Genomic DNA, 21,799 nt, shown 5'->3' with positions numbered 1-21,799 from the left:
GTTTAACTATTCAGAGTGTTTTGTGGGTCCATAAAAATTTTAGAATTTCTTTTCTATTCTGTAAAGAATGTCATTGGTATTTTGAGAGGGATTGCATTGAATCTATAGATCACTTTGGGCAGTATGAACACTTCAACAATATTAATTCTCCCAATACATGATCATGGGACATCTTTCCATTTGTTTTGTCCTCTTTGATTTCGTTCTTCATATTTTATCATTTTCATTATAAAAAATGGTTAAATTTTTTCCTAGGTGTTTTATTTTTTTGGTTAAATTTATTCCTAGGTGTTTTATATTCTTGTAGCTGTTGTAAATGGGATTACTTTCTCAATTTCTCAGACTGTTCACTGTTGGTGTATAAAAATACTACTGATTTTTGCATGCTGGTTTTGTATAAAGGACATCCAAATTGGAAAGGAGAAAGCCAATTTATCCCTTTTCACAGATGACATGATCTTATATTTAGGAAAACCTAAAGACTCCACCAAAAAACTGTTAGAACTGATAAATTATTAGCTGTGGTTTGGTCATATACAGTCTTTATTGATTTCAGGTATTTTCTTTCTATACTCAGTTTGTTCAGAGTTTTTATCATGAAGGGATGTTAAATTTTATTGAATACTTTTTCAGTATCTATTGAAATGACCATACAATTTTTATTCTTGATTCTGTTAATCAGATGTGTCACATTTATTAATTTACATATTATGAACCATCCTTGCATCCCTGGTGTAAATCACACTTGATTGTGCTAAATGATCTTTTCAGTGTGTTGTTGAATTTGGTTTGCTACTGTTTCGTTGAAGATTTCTGCATCTATGTTCATTGGGGATATTGGTCTGTAGTTTTCTGGTTTTTTTTTTCCTTTTTGTTATGACTTTGCCTGGTTTTGGTGTGAAAGTGATGCTAGCCTTGTAGAACGAGTTTGGAGTATTCCCTCCTCAATTTTCTGAAATAGTTTGAATACAAATGGTATTAGATTTTCTTTACACATTTGTTAGAATTTAGTAGTGAAGACATTGGGTCCTGAGCTTTGTTGGGGAACTTCTGATTGCTGCTTCAATCTCATAACTCACTATTAGTCTGTTCAGGTTTCCTATTTCTTCATGGTTCAATTCTGATAGGTTATGTATATAGGAATTTATTCATTTCTTCTAAGTTTTTCAATTTGTTGGCGTATAGTTTTTCATGAGATTCTATAATGATCCTTTGTATTTTTGTGGTTATGAGTTGTAATGTTTTCATCTCTGATTTTATTTATTTGGGTGTTCTCTCTTTTTTCTTACTCTAGCCAAAGGTTTGTTGATTTTCATATTTTAAAAAAACCAACTTTTAAATTCATTGATTTTTTAAGTCAGCTTATCTTTACTTAAAGCAAAAGTCAGTGTTTCTGTAACATGCTTTCAAAGAGATGTCAAATATTAACTTTGTACTTTGTATTTCCATAATTACAAATATCACTCTGAACAAATCATGGCTGTCAGTGATGTATCAGCATCTTCTGCAAAAGTTTTATATAACTATATAATTAATGAAGAAACAAACAATTATTGTAACAATTTTGAAGAAATACTATTTTATGATAGTAATAATTCTTCCTACAAAAATACTTTTGTTTGAAACTCTACATAATATACAATAAAGTCCCAGAATATGTAATTAATAGCAATAGTTTCAGGGTGATCTTTTGTAATTTTTTTAGTCTCAAATTCATTCATTTCTGCTCTGATCTTTATTATTTCTTTCCTTCTACTAATATATTGGCCAGGCTGGTCTCAAACTCCTGACCTTGTGATCCACCTGCCTCGGCCTCCCAAAGTGCTAGGATTACAGGCATGAGCCACCATGTTCAACCGGGATTTTCTTTTCTATTGCATTGTCAGGCTGCAAATTTTCTGAACTTTCATGTTTTGCTTCCCTTATAAAACTGAATATCTTTAACAGCACCCAAGTCACCTAAGTGCTTTGCTGCTTAGAAATTTCTTCCACCAGATACTCTAAATCATCTCTCTCAAGTTCAAAGTTCCACAAATCTCTAGGGCAGGTGAAAAATGCCACTGGTCTCTTTTCTAAAACATAACAAGAGGCATCTTTGCTCCAGTTCCCAACAAGTTCCTCATTTCCATCTGGGACCACCTCAGCCTGGACTTTGTTGTCCATATCACTTTCAGCATTTTGGGCGAAGCATTTTGGGCAAAATTTCTCTAGGAAATTCCAAACTTTCCCACATTTCCTGTCTTCTTCTGAGCCCTCCAAACTGTTCCAACCCCTGCCTATTACCCAGTTCCAAAGTCACTTTCACATTTTTGGGTATCTATGGCAGCAACACAATCTACTGGTACCAATTTACAGTGTAAGTGTTCACACTGCTGATAAAGACACACCCAAGACTGGAAGAAAAAGGTTTAATGGACTCACAGCTCCACATGGCTAGGGAGGCCTCACAATCATGACAGAAGGCAAGGAAGAGCAAGTCATATTTTACATGAATGGCAGCAGGCAAAACAACTCCCTGAAATTATTTAAGTCAGTTATTCTGAATTCTTTTTTTCTTTTTTTTTGAGACAGAGTCTTGTTCTATTACCCAGGCTGGTGTGTAGTGGCACAATCTTGGCTCATTGCAACCTTTGCCTCCTGGGTTCAAGTGATTCTCCTGCCTCGGCCTCCTGAGTAGCTAGAACTATAGGTGCCTACCACCACAACTGGCTAATTTTTGTACTTTTAGTAGAGACTGGGTTTTACCATGTTGGCCAAGCTGGTCTCGAACTCCTGACCTCAAGTGATCTGCCCACCTCAGACTCCCAAAGTGCTAGGATTACAGGCATGAGCCACCATGCCTGGCCTTATTCTGAATTCTTTATCAGACATTTCATAGATCTTCAATGCTTCTGGGTCCACTGCTAGAGTTTTGTTAGTATCTTTTGGTGGTATTATATTTCCCTGAGTTTTCACAATCCTTGTGTCTTTTTGTTGATGCCTGCACATTTAAGGAGAGAGCTACCTCCTCTAGTTTTTGCAGGTGTTCTTTGGTGGTGTTATACCTTTACTTCTTCATATCAGAACTTAAACGCTGGCTTGTCATTGTTTCCCATTCTGCGCAGAACTTGTAGTGAGCATCAGAACTAAAACTTTACCCCAGAACTATATTACTGTTCTGTTATTGCTTCCTAATCTAGGAAAAACATAAATGGGCACCAGAACTTAATCCCAGCCTCTTAGTTATTTCTAGGTCAGGGGAAGGCTTGATTCAAATGCCTAGGCTTTGTGGAAAATGCAGCTAGGTATTCCAGCCTTTCCATGAACTGTGCCCCTTGCAGCACTATGGCACTGGCCTGTCTCTTCAACATGGCGTCCCTGCTGACTGGAGAGCTAAAGAGCCACCAAGATCTGCACACCAGTCACTGTGCTCAGTTGCCCCTGTGTGCCCCCAATTCACCCCCAGATGGTACAACCCTCCTGGTATTCCCCATGGTTCCTATGGAGTGCACCTGGAGTAGGCTTCTCACAGATTCCAGACCAGTGGCAAGAATGAATGTCCGCCTCCAATTCCCTCCTATCACCCTATAAGCCATAGGTCTAGAAAAATTCTCTGTGAGTGGCACTATGCCAGCTTGGGGAAGGAAGTGGCACAGACTGAAATGACTTTTTCTCTTACCAGTCATGGCTTATCTCGATCCTGTGAGTCTATGGGGTTTCTCAGCTTCTCCTCCAAGTTCTGGTATATTCAGGGTGGTATTCTTGTTTTTAAATTATTTCTAGTTGTATTTTTGTAGGGAGAGTGATGCCAGAGGATCTTCTATTCTGCTGTTTTGCTGACATCACCTTGCTTTCTGTAACTTTTCTACTTTATAAACTTTTTACATTTTTTTAACTTTTTGCTCCTTTTTAATAACACATAGCTTAAAACACAAATACAGGTTCAGCTTTACAAAGATATTTTATCTCTTTATAACCTTATTCTGTAAGCTTTTTTCTATTTTTCAGTTCTTTTACTCATTTTTTTTTTACTTTTTAAACTTTCTTGTTAAAAACTAAGACACATACACACACATTAGTCTAGGTCTACACAGAATAAGGATCATCAATATCACTGTCTTCCTCCTCCGCATTTTGTTCCTCTGGAAGGTCTCAGGGGCAATAACAAGCATGGAGCTGTCATCTCCTATGACAAACATGCCTTCTTCTGGATACCTCCTGAAGGACCTGCCTGAGGCTGCTTAACAGTTAACTTTTTTTAAAATAAGTGAAAAGAGGAGACTCTAAAATAACAAACAGTATAATATACACTGGCTTGGGAGGCCAAGGCAGAAGGATTGCTTGAGCCTAGGAGTTCAGGAGCTGCCTGGGCCATACAGTGAGACCTTGTCTCCACATAAAAAAAAAAAAAAAATCTAAATTAGCCAGGCATGTGGCACACACCTGTAGTACCAGATACTCAGGAAGCTGAGGCAGGAGGATCACTTGAATCCAGGAGTTCAAGGCTGCAGAGTAAGCTATGATGAAGCCACTGTACTCTAGCGTGGGTAACAGAGGGAGACTCTGTCTCCAAAAAAAAAAAAAATATATATATATATGTATAAAAATCATATATATCAGTAAATATAAAAACCAGTAACATAATTGCTTATTATTATCTAGTATTATGTACTTTACATAAGTATATGTCCTACACTTTTATACAACTGTAAGTACAGTAGGTTTGGTTACAATAGCATCACCACAAACACCTGAGTGATATGTTGCCTTACTATGTTACAACACCTACAATGTCGCTAGGCAACAGGAATTCTTTAGCTCCATTATAATCGTATGGGACCACCACTGTATACATGATCCATCGCTGACCAAAATGTTGTTATATGCTATATGACTGTACATTTTAAGGCTATCAAAATCAAAACAGCATGGTACTAGCATAAAAATAGACACACTGACCAATGGAACAGGATAGAAATCCCAGAAGCCCACACATTAATAGTCAACTTATTTTTTTTTACAAAGGTGCCAAGAACACACAATGGGAAATGGACATCCTCTTTAATAAATGTTGCTGGCAAAAATGAACATCCACATGCAGAAGAATGAAATTGCATCTTTATCTCATACCATATATAAAAATCAACTCCAAATGGATTAAAGACTTAAATATAAGACCTGAAACTATAAAACTACTAGAAGAAAACACAGAGGTTAAGCTCCATGACATTAGACTAGGCAATGATTTTTTGGATATGACCCCAAAGGCACAGATGAAAATAGACAAGTGGGATGGCATCCACCTAAAAATCTTCTGCAGAGCAAAGGAAACAGGTGAACAAAGTGAAGGGACAAGTCACAGAGTAGGAGAAAATATTTACAAACCATATATCTGATAAAGGATTAACATCCAAAATATGTAAGGAACTCAAACAACTCAGTAGCAAGAAAACAAATAACCTGATCAAAAATGAGTGAATTGGCCGGGTGTGGTGGCTCACACCTGTAATCCCAGCACTTTGGGAGGCGAGGCAGGTGGACCACGAGGTCAGGAGATCAAGACCATCCTGGCTAACACAGTGAAACCCCGTCTCTATTAAAAATACAAAAAATTAGCCAAGCATGGTGGCATGCACCTGTAGTCCCAGTTACTGGGGAGGCTGAGGTAGGAGAATCGCTTGAATCTGGGAGGTGGAGGGTGCAGTGATCCCAGATCACGACACTGCACTCCAGCCTGGGCAACAGAGTGAGACTCCATCTCAAAAAGAAAAAAAAAAAGAGTGAATGACCTGAACAGACATTTCTACAAAGACATACAAACAGCCAGCTAGTTCATGAAAACAATGTTCAACATCACTAATCATCAGATAAATGCAAATTAAAACTACTATGAGATGATATCACCTCACACCTGTTAGAATGGCTGTTATCAAAAAGATGAAAGATAAGCGTTAGTGAGGATGCACAGAAAGGGAATACTTGTACACTGTTGGTGGGGATGTAAATTAGTACAGCTATTATGAAAAACGGTATGGAGTTTCCTCAAAAAAACTAAAAACATCACTACTATATGATTCAGCAATCCCACTGCTGGGTACATACCCAAAGGAACCAAAATCAATATGTCAGAAGGAGATCTGCACTCCCATGTTCACTGCAACACTACTCACAATAGCCAAGATGTGGAAACAACCTTGGTGCCCATCAACAGATGAATGAATAAAAATGTGACATATATACACAATGGAATACTATTCAGCCTTTTTTAGAAGGAAATCCTGTCATTTGCAACAATGTGGATAAGCCTGGGGGGAAATTACGTTAAGTGAAATGAGCCAAGCACAGAAAGACAGAGGACCTCTCTCCCATAGGGCTGTAGGGGATCTTTTTTCTCTTCAGCCAGGGTTGGAGGCCAAGATGGCCCTTGAGAATCATCATCATGACTGCTGAGAGCTGGGCAGCCTTGTTTACCTCCCTTGGGCATTTGAAAAAAAAAAGACAAATACCACACCATCTTATTTGTATGTAGAATCTAAAAGAGTCAAACTCATAGAAGTAGAGTGTAGAATGACGATTACCAGAGGCTGGGGGGAGTAGGAGGGAAGGAATGGAAAGCTGCTAGTCAAAGGATAGATAAGAGGAATGTTTTGAGATCTACTGCACAGCAGGGTGACTATAGTCAGTAACAGCATATTGCACGTTTAAAAATAATTAAGAAACTGGCTGGGCACTGTGGCTCCCACCTGTAATCCTAGCACACTAGGAGGCTGAGGTGAGTGGATTCCCTGAGCCCAGGAGTTCAAGACCAGCTTGGGCAACATGGCAACACCCCCATCTCTACTAAAAACACAAAAAGTAGCTGGGTGTGGTGGTGAGCGCCTGTAATCCCAGTTACTCGGGAGGCTGAGGTGAGAGAATCGCTTGAATCTAGGAGGCAGAGGTTGTGGGGAGCTGAGATTGAGCCATTGCACTCCAGCCTGAGCGACAGAGCGAGACTCCATCTTAAAATAAAATAAAAATAAAAATAATAAAGTAAATTTTAATTATCTTACCACAAAAAAAGGTGAGGTGATGGATATGTTAATTAGCTTGATTTAATCACTCCATGCTGTGTGCATGTATCAAAACATCACATTCTACTCCATAAATGTATACAATTATGATGTCAATTAAAAATAATGTTTTTTAAAAACAAGAAGGGAAAAGTACCTAAAGAACAGTAAAAATAAAAATGCCATAAGAAGTCAGTTGAAAAAGAAGTAACTTCCAGCTGGGGTGATCAGAGAAGACACCCAGATCAAATTTTAACATCTGAAATGGGCCTGGATTTGGGCAGTCTAAGAAGGAGATGAACAGATTGTAAGGCAAAAGAAGCAATGCAAGTGAAGGTGGGCACATAAGAAAGCACCCATGATCATCCAGAAGTTCTGTTGGCCAAGAGAATACCTCAGAAATAGGAGTAAAGTTAAGTAGAATATTGAGACTAGGGCCAGTTGAGGAGGGCCTGACCATGAGGCTAAGAAGTCTGGATTTTATTGGGTAATTGGGGAGCTGGTAAAGATTTCTGAGCAGAAAAACGCATCATCAAAGTTGTGCTTTAGAAAGATCAATCTAGCAGTAATTGAAGTAACTGAACATCAATCAAATGCAGATGATATAGCACAGTAAGTATAATGTAAGCCTGCAGGAATTCAGGAATTCATTTATAAAAATGTAATTTATATGCATCTTTTCAGTAACACAGCTCTATAAACTGTCTTGCTCATAGACTAGTACCTAATTATATAAGCATCTAAAAAGGTCATAAGTACTATAAAATGATATCACAAAACCTCTTGCCTCTGCCTGGAAATCCTTCCACCCCCTTTCCCTTCCAGTAAACTCCTTATCCTGTAGACTTCAGTTTAAATGTCACTTCTTCAGAAAGGCCTTTTTTAAATCACTTATCCAAATTGGGTCCCCTTGTTTTTCTCTTTCAAAGGAACTTGTACACTTTCTTCATAGCACTTATCACAATTTATAAGTATATATTTTGGTCACTCATTAATTAAAGTCTATTTCCCCCACTAGACTGTGAGGGGAAAGACTGTATTTTTGCTCATCATTATATTCTCCAGAGCCTAAAATGATGTAACACATATTAGGCACCTAACAAATATTTGTTCTATGAAGAATGAATGAATGAAGAAGAGAAGAACAGATTTTAGGGTCACCATAGTAATGCCCCTCTTTGCTAGATGCACTTACTATTGACTAAGATACTTTATTTCAAAGAGAAAATTAAAAGAAATCTTAAACCAGGCATGGTGGCTCATGCCTGTAATCCCAACACTTTGGGAGGCCAAAGCAGGAGGATCACTTGAGCCCAGGGGTTCAAGACCAGCCTGGGCAACATAGTGAGACCTCATCTCTACAAAAAATAAAAAAATTAGCTGGCCATCATGGTGCATGCCTGTGGTCCCAGCTACTTGGGAGGCTGAGGTAGGAGGATCACTGGAGCCTGGGAGGTCAAGGCTGCAGTGAGCCTTGATTGTGCCACTGCACTCCACCCTAGGCAACAGAGGGGGACCTTGTCGAGAAGAGAAGAGAAGAGAAGAGGAGAGGAGAGGAGAGGAGAGGAGAGGAGAGGAGAGGAGAGGAGAGGAGAGGAGAGGAGAGGAGAGGGAGGAGGAAGAGGAGAAGGAGGAGGGGAAAAGAGGGAGGGAAGGAGGAAGGGAGGGAGGAAGGAAGGAAGGAAGGAAGGAAGGAAGGAAAAAAGGAAGGAAAAAAGGAAGTCAGGAAGTCTTAAATTTCAACTTAAAGCTGAATTCTTAGGTGCCAAAATCAGAATAAAAACCTGTACTTACACAAGGAAAACCTTAAAGCAAATGTTCAAGTCAAAATATACATTCCTATCTCTCATATTTTTACAGAAATAATTCCTAGTGTGACTACTAAGTGAACTAGAATAAGGAATGCAACCTGGGCACAAGAAAGCATTATAAGTCAGATGTAAAGAAGGCAATTATAAACTTGTAACTCCTTTATTCATGTATATCATGTTAGAACCTCAAAAAGGAACTTCAGCATTCAATGAAAGATTTTTACTTTAACCTATATCATCACTGGAGTAGAAAAAAAACCCTCAAAAAAGATGACTAAGCTTTTTTAAAAAAACAAGTAATTCACTTCCAAATAGTAAATACTTGGTTTTCAATCACATGCTGTTTATACCTATGTACTTACTTCATGCCACAAACTTGGTGCAAGGCTTTCTTTATATAATAATAAACATGGACGATTAGCAATGTAATGAAACTTAAGTCACAGAAGTCTAGAGAAGTCCAAAGGAGTTCAACATGAGGCATTTGGGACCTTATCTCAAGATGCAGCCCTTCACAAAAATTTAACTTAGAAAAATCACTCAATTCACTAGGACACATGAAGCCCTAACCAACTGCCAATAAGGAACTAGAGAAGTTGGTTTAAAATTAGACATGTTGAGCTAACTTGGTACAATGGATTACCTGCAACAAAAGGAAAAATAAGATTTCCATCATTCATTTGTTTGCAGGGAGCTGTTTAACTATTGCAAATCAGATGCACTACATAAACTTAAAATGAAAAGGAAAAAAGACCAGCATAAATTTGTTCAAAGAGATATAGTGAGTTTCACTATAAGGAAATACCTACATTCCTAAAAATCACTACACTATGCAAAAATGGCACAAACAAGGACTTACGGGGGAAATGTAGCTAGGGACACAAAACTCCAAATCTTTGTCAGTGATACACACACACACACACACACACACACACACACACGAAACCTAATAAAAAAAAATAGCATTTTTGTACATGTTAAATGGTTAGGAAACATAAATATATAGCACCTTACCTTGAAAAAACCCTGAAGTTTACTTATAGATATAGGCATTTGAAAGACTGTAGCTTTTGAATTAATCATGGGTGCCAGAAAGAAGGTTATCTGAAATCAGAAGGAAAGGTGTGACACCAGATGCAGGTGGGTGTGGCTCATAACTTGTGGTGAACTGAGGTAGCTGGTAGATATTTCAGGTGTGTACATGTGTCCGTTTTGTGTGTTCCTGCTGGGCTCAGTTCAACTGTGTGCTGTATTCTGTGTTCACCTGGTGTTTCTTGCTGACAAAATCATGGATAACGCAAACATGAAATTCACTTATGCTCAAATTGCTTCCTAATATATCAATGGCATGGCAGCAAATTCACGTTTTCAAAACAAGTGTTAATATAGCACAACTGACTGTGAGGGTATTAAAATTCAAACAGCTAATGCCAACTGGATACTGCAATCATTTCCCATTCCTCAAAATGTCTTGAACCCAATGAAATCACAAGATTTTGAAGAATCACAGACTCTCTAATAGAAAACAGCCACAATTTCTAAATAGACTTGTATAATTCACATGGCCAAACCCTAGAAAATGTAGGGGTCCGCTTGCCTCCATGAAACTACAATCTTCTTCACAAAACTGCTGCCTTTAAAGCAACAAAATATAAATAGCACTGGTAAATACAGCATTTGATCAAATCTAGTTTTTGCTCAGGAATACAGGATCTTCTCCTGTCATCATGAGCATTATCACTAATATACCGTCTCACAATATCCCCAACACCTTCAGCAGCCATATTGTGACAACCAAAGCACAAAGCCAACAAAATGGCATAGCCAAGTTCACAAACCTTGGCATTTTTTCCTGCCCCTCATGCTAGTTTCTAGGTTGGTGGCATGACAATCATGTAATAAAAACAGGGTTCACTAACAGACTTTATTTCATCTGGTTTTAATTAAGAAAATTTAACCTCTAGGAGAAATGTCTGAACCACTATTTTTAGCATTTATCAAGTATTATCTGTTCCACAAGCTAAGCTCAGTTTAGTATGTCATGCAAAGTAGGAGCTTCCTAAATCTTTGTTGAACAAACATTAGTTGAACCTACTTGATTTGTTTTACTATTTTACCCCATAATTTTATTCCCAGAATATTAAATTCCATTTTCAAAAGCAATATAGTCACTACTGGTTAAAATATTATTTTTGTTTGCTTTTAATTACTATAAAATTAGAAAATAATTGCTGTAATAAAAACTGAAAGAGTCCAGAGGGTATAAAATGAAAATAAGAGTCCAGAGCATCTCCATTCTCCATCTCAGAGATAATCATTTCCAATGGTTCTGTGTAACATTCTAGAAATTTTCTTTGCATATACATAGCCTAAGTATAAATCATATATTGTTGTAAATAAGCTCATACTATACATATTCTCAGTAACTTACTCTTTTTCTAAATATTATAGCCTAACCATTTTTTCATTATCCGTATATATGTTTACACCTCTTTTGTTTTAATGGCTACATAATATTCCAATATATATAAGCATTCTAAATTATTTAACAAGTCTATATCAACAGTCAAGTAAATTGCTTCCAAATGGCTTCTATTACAAATTATGCTATATGCAATAACCTTTTACATATATCTTTGTATACTAAGATGAATATATTTGTAGAATACACTCTTAGCAGTAGCACTGTAGAGATAAATGTGTGAGCATTTATTATTTTGATAAATGTCAGACTGCCCTCAAGAAAGGATATGAGAGTGCATTTTACCACATGCTATCATTAGATATTTTTGAACTTTTTCATCTTTCTCAATTTGATAAATGAAAAATAGCATCTTATTTTAATTTCTATCTCCCTAATTATAAATGAGGCTAAGTATTTTTTCAAATTTTTTCTGTAAAATATCTGTTCGTACTGATTTTTTCTCATCTTTTTCTTGTTGACTTATCAGTGATCCCTAAATACTAATGATATCAATCCTTCTTCTGTCAAATATATTGCAATTATTCTCCCCCACTTGGGTATTTGTTCATTGATTCTTACCATGGTGATTTTGTCATGTAAAAGCTTTTAGTTTTTATGAAGTCAAATAATTAATCTTTTCTTTTATGGTCACTAGATTGAAAGTTATGCTTAGAAAGGCCTTCTCTGCCCCAAGATTATAAAATTATCTGCCCATGTTTTTGCCTTCAAATAATAATAAACAATTGGTAATTTTTATTGAATGCTTACTTCAGGCCAGGCACTGTTCTAAGTACCTGATACACATTATTGTATTTAATCTTCACAACAACCCTAGTAGGTTAGTAGTATCGTTACCTCCAAGACACAGATGAAGATTCTATAACCACTTATGAGAATTAAACTCATCTGAGAATGCATAGCTGGTATGTGGCAGTGCCTAGATTTCAACTGAGACTAGTAGATTCATCAACTACAGGCTGTATCTACTGACTCTGTCTCCACGAAAATAAATGGGAGTTCATACCTTTCACAAACCTCTACCTATTCTCCCTTCCCCTCTTTATATCTGTTACATAAATCCTTTATTCAATATTAATTTTAGAGCCTTTACATTTTCTTCTGTTTTCATAGTACGCAGTTATTCAGACTTTACTTGGTCTATTTTTAAATAGATTCCATATGCCCTGTCAACCCCTTCCTATCTCTGCTTCTTCATTCTCAAGTTCTTTTTATTTATCACTTAGATGATTAATTTTACTCATGAGGCATTTTTTCAGAGACTAGGTCCCTGAATGTTTGAGAATATTTGTTGTTATCTTTATGCATAAATAAGAGCTTAACCAGGTATTAAATCTGTGGGTCACACTATTCCCTGCCTACACACATTCCACCAAAACTCAAGAGACACGGTTCAACTGCCTCTTGGCTTTGGCTATTACCATGATGTCAGAAGCCAGTCTCATTTTCCCCCTTTCGGTGACTTGCTTTTTCTGTCTGGATGCTTGGCGATTCTTTTTTTTAATCTTGAAGCACAACTAACTTTACTGTTATATACTTATTTGATATTGATCATCCTGTTTCAGTTCTTTTAGAATTCTGTGTTCTTTGAATCTGCAGATTACTAATCTGTTTAATCTCTGGTGGCCTTTTCCCCATGATATATTTGAAATTATTGTCCATTCGTTCTACTCTCTATCAGGCACACCAATAACACATATGTTGGATCTTCTCTGCCTGTATTATCTACATATCATACAGAATTCCTAGTTGAAAGCCTATGGCATAAGCCTAACTTGAAATAGTTTAGATAAAAAGAATTTATCAGAAAGACAATGCAGTACCTCATATAACTTTAGGAAATGTATAAAGTGTAACTGAGCCTGAGGGATAACTGGAACCACAGACTTGAATGCCACCAGGACTGCTTATCTCAACTAGGGCTATTTTTCTTTTGTCTCTTATTTCTGCTTCAATGTGTTGGCTTGGCTGTCACTATCACAGACAGACCAATTTCTCCCACAAGGCACAGAACATGGTTGCCAACAGCTATAAATCCTCACACCCTATGACCCTGACCACCAGAGAGGGATTGCCTTGCTTTCCTTAACTCCAATTTCTAAAAATTCTATGTTCCCCTTCAATTTCTTTAAGTGAATACAGATGTATTTTTCTAGAATTTGTTTACTAAAATAATTCTTAATCTGAAATGTACTTCATTCTGCATGCTTAGAGTAAAGCAGTTAACTAGCTTTGGTTTGCTAATTTATTAGTTATTCATTTATGTTCATTTGATTCAGTTAACTGCTACATAGCTCTTTGTCATTTCTTCTTTCTTCCTCTCCACTTCACTGCAGGTTAGAAATCAAAAGATACTGTCCTCTTGTCTCTCTCTCCTCTCTCTCTCTTTCTCTCTGTCTCCATTTTGAGATATTGCACTGGCTTCCTTGGGGATTTTCCAGGTTTTCCCATGGCGTGTCCCAACACTAAAACCTTACAGGATGGGATACTCATGGCCCCCACTTTCAGTGAAATCTGCACTCTGTTTACCGTCTAAACAGGTGTATAACAGATTTTAGCATCCCCTTTGATTTCATCCATATTTCATTATACTCTTAGATTCTAGTCCATAGCTAGGAACTGAGCCATTTCCTAGTTTCACAGATTTTTTTTTGTTTGCTTTTCATTCTATTTGTTGATTCTCAATTAGTTTCATGATAGGGAATATGGTTAGCATGGCTTTACTTTTCTGAATATCTTCTGCATTCTTAGAAGTAATAGTTACTATTAAAATTCTACTTTGGAAAACTTAAAATTCATTCACTCATCAAATATCCATAGGATATTAACTATGTGCAAGGCACTTTGGGAGGCACTGAAGATACAGCAATGAAGAAGACAGAAATAGTTCCTACCCTCTTGGAGCTTACATTATAGCGGGGAAAACAGACTATTACTATTTTTAAAAATCACAAGAATAGCAGATCAATAAGTAAGTAAAGGGGTAGCTGTTTAAGCAGAGATTAGAGTCCCCAAGTGTTATGGATTAGATTATTCTAGCTAAAGAATCTCTGAGTTGCTTCTCAGTTCAAGGAGAGGCAAGTCTCCTTGAAGCTCACTTTATTGTATGAAGAGTCACTTAAGTCGCCTCCCATAGTGACAGATTGCAAAAATGAGTAAGTACCCCGTATCTGCGTAAGTAGGGCCTTCCTTGGGCATACAACCTAGCAATAACTATCTTTTTTCTTGGGATATAAAGCCCATAGGCCTTCTGGGAGTGTTCCTTGGGATTCAAAGTTAGCTGTTGAAGTAAACCTAACATTGCCCTCACCAAAATCTTCGGGAAGAAGGGATACAAATGGCACCAAAAGAATACTCACTAGGCAGGAGCTGTCTGGGTTGGTGTCCCAAGCTTAATCCAGCCCAGGGGATCACGAGGAAGGGTGACTCTAACCCAGCCTATAACCACCATGACACAAGATTATGCTTCGAGAAACAATGACTAAGAGTATGAACGTAAGTCTGTACATATATGAATGTAAAATGTAACTTCTACATCTTGGGCAGGTCATCATAAATAATCAGTCCCTTTGGGCTGTGCAGGACCATTCTTCAACAGCAACAGTCTTTATCAGCAACAGCTATATTGTACTTTTCAGATTTCGAGTTCACCCTCCACATGGTACATGAGACTAACCCTTTGGAACCCCCAGTTCTTACATAATACACAAAGTGAAGGAAGAGTCCTCAAGAGTGAGAACTGAATTTCCTGGTAATAAAAACACCCGGAAAATAATGTCACTAACTTAATAATTACAAGAGGTATGACTACATTGGGATTTCCCAGAAAGAGTAACACAAACAGTGACCCGAAGGACAGCAATCAGTTAGCCAGAGAAAGTGAGGAATGCATTCCAAAAAGAGGAACCAGGAAGAAACCTGGCAGATTTGAGGAAATTAAAAGGGACCAGTATGGCTGAACTGTGGGGAAAAAAAAGAGCTACACTGCTGTCAGTCAAAGATGGTGAGGTAGACAAGGAGCAATATCTATAGGGCCTCATAAGGTATGTTAAAGATCTGAGGCTCTATCCTACAAGCATGCAAATAAACACTTTTTCAGTAGCAGAGTGGCATAATCAGATTTTTATTTGTAAAATATGACTTTAGAGGCAGGATGTAAGAGAATCAAGAGTGGAAAGTAGCAGGCAGGCCAGCTGGAAAGCTATCTGAGGAAGACGGATGCTAACAGGTGGAAGTAAGTATATAGATTTGGTTGTAGGGAATTTAGGAAATTCCCATCAAATGGCTTCCTTCTCTATGAAACAGCAAATAGGAGAGAGAGATGACTTTGGGCATTGATGGATTAAAAAAGAGAGATGAGTAAATTTAATCCCAAAGCCTTATGGAAGAAAGCAGGCACTCTGGCCTTACACAATTCTGCTGAGCCTGCTCTGCTGAGAAGAGTTTGCCCCTTGTGAATCTGGTGTTACTTTATACTGCTAGGTTAAGAATTCTGTATTATTTTGTCAAAATAAACCAAAGTTTCACCCAAGAGATAAAAAGCTATAGAAAGAGAACTTTCCATTTGCTTGCCCTTGTATAGCATGTGAATGTACTCTTCCTAAGTATCACCTTCAAGCAACTTCAGAAGAAAAGACTGAAGGAACTTGGGAAATACTTTTTGCAGTTAACCACAGATGGACCCTGGCTAAACCACAAAAAAGAGAGCCTTATTAAAAGCATTCTTAGCTGATGGACCTTTCACCATTACCTGTCACTTAGGTCAAAAAACAAAAGATAAATGCTATTCCCCAGGTCTAGCGCCACCATCAACATGGAGGAAATGATGAAAGTCCCAGATTACAGGGGAAATTCAACAACCGGTGCCTTTGGGAGAAGAAAGCTGACATTCTGTCCTCATCCCTTCAAAAACATATCCTAAGCAGAAAGAGATCTAGGATCAAAGCTATCTTTAAAGGACTAAAAGGTCTCAGAAGCACTGCTGCCTGCAGGTGTAAAAATAAAGTGACAAAAGTACACTGACAGACCAAATTAGTGATCCCTAAACTTCCTTTTAGGTTTGCCCACTACTCTTCCTATTATGACTCTAGAAAGCCCTTGAGAGGGCATCTCCAGGAGTGTCATTTATGAGAAACCAAGCCAACAGAGAGAACACCTAGTAAGATAATTAGTGGATTTTAGAAGAGGAAAAAAAAATAACAAAGTAGTGAAAGTACAGGAGATGGATTCGCCACCATCTAATCAGTGCTACATGGAGAATATAGGTTTTTCACCATGATTTATAGTCAAAGGTTAAAAAACTTCACATTTTTAACAAAAATACCAACCCCCACCTCCCTGGAAGTTATAACTCTCTGCTTTTGTTGTAATTGGGGTTTACCCATGGGGTTAATTTCCCATTGGATATAAGCCTATGGCCATCCCTACATGGCAGGCACAATAAAACTGGGGCAAAAAAAGAAATACCTTCTGCATCCAAAAGCAGAGTTTCACAGCCGGAGTCATAATCCCGGAGTTCAAATATCAGTTCTGCCATTTACAGGTTCTACGACCGAAGGCAAGTTATTGAAACTCATTCAGCCTCAGTCATCTTGTCTGTGAAAAGCGATTAGAACCTACCTCACAAGATTATGATAAGAAGAAAAAGAGATAATGTATATAAAGCTCTTAGCACAGTGCCTGGCACATAAATAAGTACATAGTAAGGGATAGGTACCATTAGAAATCAATAACTCTCACCTTCACGTTCATTTGTTCATCTCTGCTGCCTCTAAAGACTTCTTAGGTCTTAAATGCACCTTGTTTACCTAGAACCCAAATATCCTGTCTGCTTCTGCCTATCTCTAGCTACAGGACTCCCTCATCCCTCCACCGACAATCCCCTGGGTTAAGTTATTACCCACCCAAACTTACAAACTCTGCCAACCCATCCCTCCTGTGTAACTTCCCTCCCTGTCCTGGCCTGTTCTGCCTGTGGCCATTCATTTCCAGTGTGACAAATCTGAAGTCAAGTCAGATTTTTCAGTTAGTTTGAAGGCTGCCTAAAAGGCTTTATTTAACCTACAGAAGCCAAAATCATTATTTACATATAAATAACATCATTGGTCAACTGATTAATAACTTCATACTCAGGACCATGCTAGACTCTCCAGCTATATTTAATCCTTCCAAGTTAAGACTCTAATTAATTAATTATATTTCATCCTTCCAAAATACGACTGCATTTACAAGCAAAGAAGTTACCTCAAAATGCAGCTTCTAAATAGACCCTCAGTTTCTGCATCTTAATTCAATTCCTTGTTATCTCCAAAACCTGAGAGTTGAGAAGTGAAAGCCTCTAGGCTACTTTTTAAAAAATCTTAGATCCACATTGTCTTAAAATTATCAGAATATCTCTTAGTAAACACTCAATATTTTCACTATTTCATTACTCTCCAGGTATATTTCAAGTCCTTGACTAAATTAAATGAGTCAAGAAAAAGAATCTGAAGTACTAGTAACACAAAATTGGTCTAATGTTTAATGTGTGGTTCATTTAGAGGCAACAACTAAAGATCAGGGTCATTAGCCTTTTCTATGCCAGATAGCATCTCATAGGATATCTTGACTAAATTCTGCAAATACAGTCAATTGAACCAATATTGCATCTTGTAATAGTCATAGATGCTTTTACTACTATAAAGATGACTTTTTATTATGTTTCCAATTCAAAATCTATTGTGCTACCCAAGTCTCTTCCACAGCATACTTCTTTAATTTAGTAAATGAAATTTTGCACTAAGAAAGCAGAAAATATTTATATTGCCAAGTGATAGACTGACCTCTAGTGGAAAGTTTTTAAATTACTGAGTGAGCTTCTCAGGACTTTAATACAGTTATAACTGTCTAACCTATGACATTGTCAAAATAATGTTTAAGGCTGGGCGTGGCGGCTCATGCCTGTAATCTTAGCACTGTGGGAGGGTTTGAGACAAGCCTGGGCAACATGGTGAAACCCCATCTCTACTGAAAATACTAAAAAATTAGCTGGGGTGGTGGCATGTGCCTGTAGTCCCAGCTACTCGGGAGGCTGAGGTGGGAGGACTGCTTGAGCCCAGGAGGTAGAGGTTGCAGTGACCCAAGATCAAGCCATTGCATTCCAGCCTGGGTGACAGAGTAAGACCATGTCTCAAAATAATAATAATAATAACAATGTTTAAAACATTACTAGTAAAATTTACTTCTTAAGTCAATTAAAGCATAGACTAGGGTTAACAGTAGAGACTCTGGTTCAGAGCTCACCTCTGTCACTTTCTAGTTATGTAATATTTATCTGGCTCCCCATCTGTAAAATGAAAAAATGAATATTACCTACCACATGGGGTTATCATGAAGATCAAATTAGTTAAAATATGAAACGTATCTAGAACACAGTAAGGTACACAGTTCAGTGCTATAAAATTATTAGTTATTACTATTTGTGGCTGCAAGAAATTATGGCTGGAGGCAAATCATAATTTCAGAGGATACAAAGAAAAACAAAAGAGTCTTTACAGGAACACACTTCTTTAGGGATTGGCTATAACAAACCAATATAGCACCAATACAGCTATTCCTCCCATTTCCCAAAATATATGAGCTATGCCTATATAAACAGAGCAACGGGGAAAATCAGAGGCATGTAACTACACCCGGGTAACCTTTTGTAGGAAATACTGGGAAGGCTTTTCATTGTCCAATATGGGCATGATGAATAACACTGGATTCTATCCTTTAAACCAAAAACAAACTAACAGCTCCAAGTTCATGTGGATCTTTCCAGGCTTTGAACCCTTTACATTTAATATCCACAGCACATACAATTAGCACCTAGCTACACACTAAATTAGTCATTAGTCTCAGATTATCTGAATCATATAATGTAGCACTTTTCTATAATTAGCTTATTCTTTGGGCTTATATTACAAGATTCTGAACTTTTTAAAACAATATTCAACGGCTTCTACAGCAATATATCCAACTAATGACTAAAAAATATGCCTCCCTACAAGGTTAATAATATAATCTCCACCTCTTTTTCCAAGGAAAATCCAAATCAGCAATTATTTTCAGCTGACAGGAATGCACATAAAATTGAAAGATGGTCTATAATTCCAAGGTACTTCCTTAGTACAAAATAATTGCCATCCAGAGCAAAATAGCTTGTTTTTATCATAAAACAATATGATCACTAAATAAAATATAGTTCTTAGTTCCTTCCATCACAGTCCTGAAGTACCCAAATTCATTTTAGTAATTCACATTTTCTATTCTGGGAACACTGCAAGTTGCAATTCAGTTATTCAATACAAACATGAACTCATTAAGATGGCATAAAAGTTCCTCCAAAGTATTATTCGTAACATTTACAAGAGACTAAAAAGAACTGATTTATGTAACTGGGATCATAAATCGTGGACAATGAATTATATGTGTAAAACCACAACTCAAAAATAATTACAAAAATGAATACCACAGTATGGTCAGACAACTTCTAGAAAGCATCATACATATTGTAACATAATTCTCTCTGCTATTAAAAGTCACCAATAAGTGTGGTGCTATTAAAGCATGTATTTCAAGATAACAGCAAAAATTAGACTGAAGTTTTTTGAAAACTTGAGTTTATCTGGAAATATAAAAGCAAGAAAGCTATTTATTATAGTATTTGATACTTCACTAAGTACAGTTCCATAAAACTGTGTCCCTGAACATTTCCCTAATAACTGTCTAGGAAATATAATGCAGCAGAAGGAAGATTGATTCTGATACTACAGAGAAAAAATCTTATTCTCTGACATATCCTTTGTAGACAGACCTTAATGGATTATGTGCTATATTACCTTCTTATTTTTCTTGTACTAAAGCAACATTTATATTATTAAGATTGGAACAGTAACAATTCAGTTCCACCAAAGACACTAAAGTTGACAAGGAAATTGTACCTAGGCAAAGACCTAAAGAAAAGTATGTATAGTATAAATTTCCTTTTTAGGAGTTATAAGACATAGACATTCAAACAGAATAAAGCCCGGTGCTCCCAAGGAATATTATCCAGAGAAGGTCCCCAAAATGACTTCTTAAAAACATCACAAGGCATGAATTTACCAAGGTCTATTCTATGATTCTCAATCTGGCTGCACAGTTTATAGAAATTGGCAAAGTGATTCTAGCATGCATCAGTAAAGGCAAAGGTCCCAGAAAAGCCAGAACAATCTTGAAAAGTAACAAAATTGGAAGACTCACACTACCTTGTTTTAAGACTCACTATCAAGCCACAGTAATCAAGACACTGTTGTATTGGTATAAGAATAGATAAATCAATGAAAACAGAAGTCAACTGATTTTTGACAAGGCTAGCAAAGCAATTCAACAACACAAGAAAAGTCTTCAACAAATGGTGCTGAAACAGCTGTATATCCATAAGGGAAAACAGAAATTGAACTTCAACTCCTATCTCACACCACCCAAAGACATTAACTTGAAATAGATCATATACACAAACGCAAAAGCTAAAACTAAAAACTTCCAGAAGAAAATACAGAATGTTTTTATGACTTTCAGGTAAGTTAAAGATTTCTTAGAAAAAACACAGAAAACATTAGCTATAAAAGAAAAACTGATAAATTAGACTTCATCAAAATGTAAGACTTCTAGTCCTCAAAAGACACCATTAAGAAAATCAATAGGTGTCCAGGAATGGTGGCTCACACCGGTAATCCCAGCACTTTGGGAGGCTAAGGCAGGCAGATCACTTGAGCCCAGGAATTCAAGACTACCCTAGGCAACATGGCAAAACCCCATCTCTACAAGAAATACAAAAATTAGCCAGGCATGGTGGCACACGCCTGTGGTCTCAGCTACTCGGGAGGCTGAGATGGGAGAATCACTTGAGCCCAAGGCTACAGTGAGCCATAATTGTGCCACTGCACTCCAGCCTGGGCAACAGAGTGAGACTCTGTCTCAAAAAAATACATAAAAGAAAAGAAAAAAGAAAATGAATAGGCAAGCCACAGACTGGGAGAAAATATTCACAATACATATATCTAAAAAAAACTTGTATCTAAAATTAGAATTCCTACAACTCAAAAATAAAAAGACAACCTGTTTTCAAAAAAATGGGCAAAAGAACAGATACTTTATAAAGGATATATGAGTGTTCGATGAACAGATAAAAATTTCAAAAAATTATTAATCATTAGATAAATATAAGTTAAAACTACAATGAGACATCCCTACACATCATCCAGAAAGATTAAAGTTTAAAAGACTGACAAAACCAAATATTAGGGAAGGATGTAAGGTTCTTGCAACAAGAACCCTCATTTGTTGATGGCGGGAATGTAAAATGGTAAAACCACTTTGGAAAACAACTTTTCTATAAGGTAAACATGTATCTATCCTATGAATGAATAATTCCAATCTTAGGTATTCACCAAAGAAAAATAAATACATAT

At 37.0% G+C, this 21,799-nt stretch overlaps 1 protein-coding gene and 1 non-coding gene across 19 annotated transcripts in view; one reads left to right on the top strand and one right to left on the bottom strand.

Annotated features, from left to right (window-relative positions):
• The window catches only part of STK33 (serine/threonine kinase 33), a 229,170-nt gene that overhangs the window by 175,073 nt on the left and 32,298 nt on the right, over window positions 1-21,799 (bottom strand). The gene's annotated exons all lie outside the window — the stretch shown is intronic.
• On the top strand, window positions 6,335-6,465 carry LOC129485592 (small Cajal body-specific RNA 20). Its single transcript, XR_008658730.1, has one exon. It is a non-coding gene; the product is annotated as a small Cajal body-specific RNA 20 (non-coding RNA).

This window comes from Symphalangus syndactylus, chromosome 6, assembly GCF_028878055.3.
Source record: "Symphalangus syndactylus isolate Jambi chromosome 6, NHGRI_mSymSyn1-v2.1_pri, whole genome shotgun sequence".
Lineage (NCBI taxonomy): Eukaryota > Metazoa > Chordata > Mammalia > Primates > Hylobatidae > Symphalangus > Symphalangus syndactylus.
Note: the sequence above shows the minus strand (reverse complement) of the source record. Positions and strands in the feature narration are given on the sequence as shown.